The following is a 7,774-nucleotide window of genomic DNA, read 5'->3' on the forward strand; positions in this document are numbered from 1 at the left end:
TTTTATTTTAAAATGATACACTTACATGCATTTGTAGACACATATATACTGTATATATGTATATGTATATATACAGTATAATATAAATGTCTCTATGTATCTGTATAAATATATATAAATATTATATATATATATATATATATATATATATATATATATATATATATATATATAAATCCTCATGACATTGTATTTAGTTGTAACAAAGTCGAATATAGAAAAAGTTCACAATGCTTATTATCTATTTCTACTCCCTTATGTGAAAATGAATGTATCGTTAACTTTGTTCTAGAGAGAGAGAGAGAGAGAGAGAGAGAGAGAGAGAGAGAGAGAGAGAGAGAGAGAGAGAGAGAGAGAGAGAGAGAGAGAGAGACCCTTAAAAGACTGAGTCATGTCTTTCATAAGCAGTGAAAGGGAGATATTTATATATATAATATATATATATATATATATATATATATATATATATATATATATATATATATATATATATATATATATATATATATATACACACACACCAGTCACATATTCAAATACAGCGCAGCAACTCTGCATTTTGATCAACTTGACTCTTCAAGGCTTTCACACAATCATGTAATCAACATTGACTGCTCCATCAAGTCTTCGCTAAATTCAATTGTAGGATTAAACTGCAGCGTGAGATGACATTCGTCAAGTCATGATATTTTTGTAACGATATTTGAGTTCATTATGCGATGGGCAAGTTTCCCTGCATCGCTTCGTATTGTCCTGACCAATGCATGTGATTGTATGGTGGGGAGCTGAGTCCTAAAACTGGCATCAGTGACCTTACTAGTTCTGACGCCAGCGAAAAGACAATAATTTAGTAAATAATTGGAGTCCTAAAATAAACATTTTAACTTCCCTCTATTTTCTTCAGGAAAATTATCACCAAAATCTAATTGCGTGGAGTTCTCTATCCCTACACAAACTTGCATAATTGGACTAATCCTATTTTTAACTTCAAATGAGTCAGGATAAAAGATCTTTTCTCTCGATGTGTATTTGTGAAGGGAAATTTCTTCCTCTTCGGAAGAATTTCCCTTTTGGAGATGAATTAACAGAGAAAGCCGCCTCACCTTTACTATGTAAATTTAATTAAGCTCAGAAGCTTTCAGGCACCCTGTCTTTCTACAACTGGACGAAAATTTTGTTGCTGCTTTGCTACAAGGGTTATTTGTCGTAAGGGTTGAATGTGGATTTGGCCCTTATAGTTACTTGCATTTTAAAGGATTTAGGTTTTTCTTTCACCAAAAAAAAATGTAATTTCTTTCATTTTCTTAAATAATGAAGAAATGTGTAGTTACACTAATAAAGAGAGTGAAAAATATTTCTCGGAAAAAAATATAAAAAAAGATCTGGGCATAGGTTAATGTGTTATCCTGTTTTTATTAGGCTACGAATGAGAGATTACTGCAAAATAAGGATGAAGGCTATTATACCTTCAACTCTTTCACGAGAAGTCCCACCCTCACCCCCCCAAAAAAAATTAATATCTAAATCCTGAAATCACTCAATTCTGAAAGTGTTCATTCACAAAACACAAAAAAAGTATTTCCCATTTTAACATTTCGAGCATCATGTTTGTCTGTTCGTCAGGTTTGGTTAACATGCATCGTTGCCGTCAGAGAGATGTCCTCACCAAGAAGAAATGCATGTTATATTTGGGTTTGTAAATGCTCTCAAAATGGTAATGACTCAGGAAATTAGTGATTTTAAATGAGCAGTATGGTTTCTCTGATAGATTGTTTAGGTAATTTTTTGGTGAATTCAACATTCATTTACTTCAAAAGTTTTGTTTTCCACCTTTAAAACCCCATTGTGATTAAAAGTAATGGAGACCCACAGTGCAAAAAACTGGTCTTATATTAGTATGCGACCCTGTACTGTATTTCACTGTGCAAGTCACTGCACCAAATAGAAAGACTAAACTGGGTTGGGGCATCCAGAGACCAAAGCACACCCTACCCCATTCAGATAAGACACAACATTTGGGTTAGTTTAGGGAAGGCTAGGGCACAGGTTACCTGTATAACCTATAATCAACACAAATGTAAAGTCCACTTTTAAATATAGTTTCTGGTGTGACGCTGAGCAGCTTGGGATTCATTTGCTCAAAATGAGTGTTTAACCTATTACACATCCTACTATTTTTTTTTATAGTAAGGGACCAGAGGAGGAAACCAAGATTATTTTGATGTGGAATACAAAAACTAATTTTTTTCCACTAACAGGGGGGAATAAACCCCAATCCTACATATGATGCTGTAAATAATGAAGCAAATATTGAAGTAAAATGCATGGATGCGTCCTACCCTAACCTAACCTTGATCACCAGGTTCTACCTGATCAAGAGATGATACCTAAGCTGACCTAGGACATCATATATCACTGAGAAGCATTACTGGACTGCTTACAAACCTTAGCTGTTTGTTGTATTTTTGTGCTTCCCCTATAGCTCCTCTGACCCTAAGACTATGATCTCCATTATTTGCTTGAGGGATGAGCATAATGGGTTGATTTTAACAGAAATTAATGTTGAATTCATTGAAATCATATCAAAAACTACTAGAAGAACCCTACTTGCATATTGCACATTCATTCTTTTAATAATTGCTATTTTCAGAACCTACACACATACAAATATGATGTTCATTCCTATTCACTCATAAGAACCATACCAAAGCTAACTGAAAAACCTTAGCCTACTTCACTTTGTAGGTGACAGTGTAGGCAAAAAATGACACCACTGGGGGCATCCTCGCCTCTGTCAACTGCATCTTAAGAAGGAACATGGAAATAAAAACTCAGTTTCTTTACAGTGCTTATGGTTGCCATATCAAAGAATGAACATAAACACCAGTGATATTGTCTCTTGAATTTTGTTAGAGGCAATAAAATTTTTAAAAAAGCAGCTCCATTCTTGTCATGTCTTTGATTACATAATGCAGTCATCTCTTCTGTGTACTTTTCTGATGACAGTTATTTTGTTAGTCTAAATACACAACTTCGTCACGTGCAATACTGTACCACCAATTTGGCTTATGTAAAGGATAAATTTCACCCCAAAACTGTTTGGTGACGGCATCTGGCGAATGACTAGTTTGATGTGGTGAATTTCAGTTAAATACAAGAAAATGTAGAATAAACAAATTTTTAACACCTTGAGATAATGTATTGATCATCAGAGGGGCATTTAGAGTAGGATGTATGATGAGCACTATGAGAGTGAAAAGTTACAAATTTTTTTTTTTTCATTTATATTCTTATGGGTAAAATTTTATCAAATGAAAAAAACGAGAGGACTGTTGTAAGGTAGGCTATGGTGACACACTCTGGGATGGTATGAGCACTGTATATTAAATGTATTGTTCACATACACATTTTCTTCAAAATGTTTTGGCTAATAAGACGATGTACATTAATGAACACAAATGCCTCCAGAACAAAAATAAAAAAGATGAAAACGAGGATGTACAGTGACATTTCACAAACGAAAAACATTGACAACAGGTATATATTTTTCCTATAAAACATTAATTCTGGTGCAAAAGATCCAAATTCGGAACCATATACGAGTCCAGTCATTTTTCCCCTGCTAATTCCATTCCGATATGAGTGCTTGAAACATTCTCGGATAATACGATGGAACTGCAGAGATCGGGCAGCCATGGTTGGCAGGCCTACGACGTGGGAAACCAGTGTAATGGGAAGACGTGGCGTTGGCGCATGAAATGATGATCTCAGAGTAAGATATGGGATAGGTGAGAAAGATGAATGGGAAATGAAGAAGTATGGGTGTAGGAAATGAGGGATACTTGAGGGTTTGGGAAATAGGGGATGCTTAAAACAACATTGGTCTAGTGTCAAATGCGCGGTGTGCCTCAACGATTGTAGCTACGGTATATAAATGTCGGCGTCCAATTATTGACGAGCAAAACTGCGACAAAAAGCTGATCGTCTAGAAACCAAGCAAAATTCAAGTATTCTATCACACTGCCATAAAAAACACGAAGCACCTTGTAAGGAAAAAAAAAACACTGCTGTAGGCCTAGAAACAAGTACCACTGACGACGTTTTTTTGTTGCCTTTCACGAGCCTTTGGCCTTGAATTTAGGCCAATCAGAATGTTTCTAAACCTTTCCCTCGAAAATGAATATAAACATCAAAATATATACAATAACTCAATTTTATATTCGTGCTGCATTACCGTGAAACCTAGTTTTGAAAGCAACATTTAGACAACCTTGAATGGGCTAGGCCTAATGAACCCTATGCTTAAAATTCATTTGAATTTTAACAAGTTGCATTTTACCAAATTTCTTAAAAGCGCAGATGTTACTTACCGATTGCTTCACCTGGTTTTTATGACGAAAGGCAGTGAATTATTCAATACACAACACGAAAGCACTGAAACAATAAAACAAGAGAAAGTACACGGACAAGGAGTGACAACCTGACAACCTCACCCCGAGTCTCCGACTGACCGTACCAGGTAATCGGCTCCTCGAACTGTGATTTACGAAACCCACAACTTGAAACTTCATAATTAGCAAAAAAAGAAAAAAAGGGGGCAATTTACTGTTAATATAAAACAGCTTTAGAAATAAGCAGCATCATTTCTATACATCCTTTCTATAATGAGTAAAAATTATACAATAACATGAGAAATTACAAAGAGTACCTATTTCATTGGCAGTGTGACGTATTCAATCCACAATTTTAGTAAACCTTGAAATTATCAAAAGCAATATGCTCTCAATATGAAGAAATCCTGATAAATTAATTAATATATTCCCTAGAATTAATCAAAATGAGAGACGACGATAACATTGTAAAATTGCGAGAAATTACGATTTCATTGGCTTTCATGCCAATCTCTGTAATAGGCTCCTAGTGTTGTGATTTACGAAACCCCCAACTTTAAAAACCTCATAATTATCAAAAGCAACTTACTCTTAATATAAAAAAACTTGAGAAATAACTAGCATCATTTATAGAATGAATAAAAATGAGAGGCAGTAACATAAAAAATTACCAAAGGATTACGATTTTATTGGCATTGTACTGTACAGCAGTGTACGCGATCAAGCAGTAAACATCGGACTCGAAAGCGATATATACTTTCAATACAGGAAAGACTTAATGAGTAATATATTTCCTAGAACGAATTAAAATGAGAGACGGCAACAGCATCAAAAATCACGAAGAATTACGGTGTTCTTGGCATTGTGCTACTAATTTATACGCAATCAAAATTTGAACATCGGACTCTGGATCAGCAAACAGTTACTTCGCTTCCTGTTTGCTTCTTCAAATCCGGAACATTTGTTTACCTTTGGTATATTGCGTCATTTATCATGTGTAAAGTGTAGTGTATTTATTTATTTATTTCCTACTGATGAATTAGACCGGCGGGACTTGAAAGACATTAGACCTAGTAGAAGATAGTGCTGGATCATTTGATTTAATAGGCCACGTAGGCCTAACACTAGACCTGTAGACTTCGACACCAGGGGGATTTGTAGAAGACAGAATAGGCCTATAAGGTATGTAAATCTTGTCATTAACCGAGAATTTAAAGCAATCCCATTTTTCCCATAGTCTTGGCATAATTGTTTAGCTTGACATGTAGCCTGTAGGCCTAGGCCTATGCCATAAATTGCAATGCATTTAGGCCTAACTTTGGAGTATCATTAACTTTAAAGTAAAAGCAGTCCCAGTAGTCTATGCATAACTTTTTTAGCTTTTCAAGTACAGGACTATGGCATAAATTGCAGTACATAAATCGTAGCTCATGATAGCCTAAACCTAAAAGTGATAGCAATCCCAATTATAGTAGTCCAGGCATAATTTTATTTTAGCTTTACCATAAATTGCATCACATAACGCTTATCATTAATATAAAATCATTAATACAAAAGTAAAAGGGTGAAGTAAAAGCAATCCCATTTCCTCTAGTAGACCTAGTCGTAGGCATAATTTTTAGCCTACCATGCATAGGCCTATGTCATAAATCGCAATTGTGTTTAGATTTAGGACCACTTTTGCTTTACTGTATTGGAAGTCCACATTTGGTAGAACTAAGCATTAGCTCCGCGTCGGGTATTTCCTTTAATATTGACTTTTCCTGCGGTAGGCTATTTTGGTTGCTTATCAAGAATTACCGTAATTTTTTTGTCAGTCGACTGTAATTAACCTCAGAACTGATTTGTTTTTGTATATTGGCCATCCTGGAATGCTATCTCGCATGCGCAGTGTTGCAGTGGAACGTTTGGTAAAAAGTGGTTTCCCTTACTGCAGGGTCTAGGGACGGAGCCCCCGGTTAAGTAACAGGACCTACTAGGTTAGATTAGGTTAGGGTATAGTAGGTTAATATGGTTCCTTATTTAATAGATTTCCATAGCCAATCCCTACTTGAACATATGGCTCCCTGATGACTTTCGTATTCGCAGAACGGTTCCATACAGTCCGTGCGGAGCTATGACTTAGAAATACCTTTCCATGTATAGGCCTATGCCATAAATTGTGGTACATAACGTAGCTTATGTTAAACCTAAAAGTAAAAGTAGTTCCATTTGTAGTCTAGGCATAATTTTTTTTAACTTAACATGTATAGGATTAGGTCTATACCATAAATTTGCAGTACACAACACTTATCATTAATAGAAAAGTAAAAGGGTAAAGTAAAAGCAATCTCATTTCCTCTATTAGTCTAGGCATAATTTTTTTAACTCTACATGTATAGGCCTAGGTCTATACCATAAATTGCAATACATAATACTTATCATTAATATGAAAGTAAAAGGGTAAAGTAAAAGCAATTCCATTTCCTCTAGTAGTGGAGGCATAATTTTTTAGCCTACCATGCATAGGCCTATGTCATAAATTGCAGTTGTTTTTAGTTTTAGGACCACTTTTGCTTTACTGAAGTAGAAGTCCATATTTTAACAGAACAGGCCTAGCCTGAAGAAATTTGCTAGCCTATGTCTAGGTAGGCCCAAGATGTAATTTCAGTAACATTTGTGCCTGTAGCCTCTGCATTGGTATTAGGCTAACCTCAACAGGGTACCTGAAATATCTTTTGACAGCTTAATCATAATCGGTTGGGGTATTCCAGATGAATAATGAATTAATTTATTTGTCAAGCTGAGTCGTAGGCTAACCAGTGTAGTGGTGAGGAACGTTTCATTATTTATATTGGTGTTATTTTGATATAAAATTTATACGCTAATGTTACATCCTCAGTTTTATTTTACATATATATTGCTTTTTAAATTTTTCACCCCCTCCTTGATGCACATTACAACTGGTTAGGCAGAATTTAAAATTATGGGATTCAGTTAGTTAGAAATATTAAAAATGCTTGTTTTTTTTTTTCCTGATCTTCAAAATCAAATACTTTTTAAATAGCCTAATTTCACTTCATTTGTCGTGTGAAATCAATTAGAGACAATTTATTAGCTTACTGTGTATAGGCTTATGCCATGAATTGCAATACATAAAACTAATCAATGACCTAAAAGCAAGAGCAATCCATTCCCTCTGGTAGTCTAGGCATTATTTTTTAACTTTCCATGTATAGGCCAAAGCCATAAATTGCAGTACATAAAACTTGTTAACTAAAAAGCATGATTTATAATCATGTTTAATAGTTATGATGAGAACCAGCAATATTTTTAGTCTGTCCTGATCAGTGACAATACTTATAGTCGAGTGGTTCTGCTGGTTTTCAGCTGTTCAGAATAAC

At 34.8% G+C, this 7,774-nt stretch overlaps 1 long non-coding RNA gene across 1 annotated transcript in view; it reads right to left on the minus strand.

The window, feature by feature from the left end:
• Window positions 1-4,514, minus strand: part of LOC136851505 (uncharacterized) — a 48,703-nt gene extending 44,189 nt beyond the window's left edge. Inside the window, exon 1 of the long non-coding RNA XR_010856899.1 lies at window positions 4,371-4,514. This is a non-coding gene — a long non-coding RNA (uncharacterized lncRNA). The remainder of the gene's footprint in view (window positions 1-4,370) is intronic.
• Window positions 4,515-7,774: the final 3,260 nt, after the last annotated feature.

Source organism: Macrobrachium rosenbergii, chromosome 23 (assembly GCF_040412425.1).
Source record: "Macrobrachium rosenbergii isolate ZJJX-2024 chromosome 23, ASM4041242v1, whole genome shotgun sequence".
Lineage (NCBI taxonomy): Eukaryota > Metazoa > Arthropoda > Malacostraca > Decapoda > Palaemonidae > Macrobrachium > Macrobrachium rosenbergii.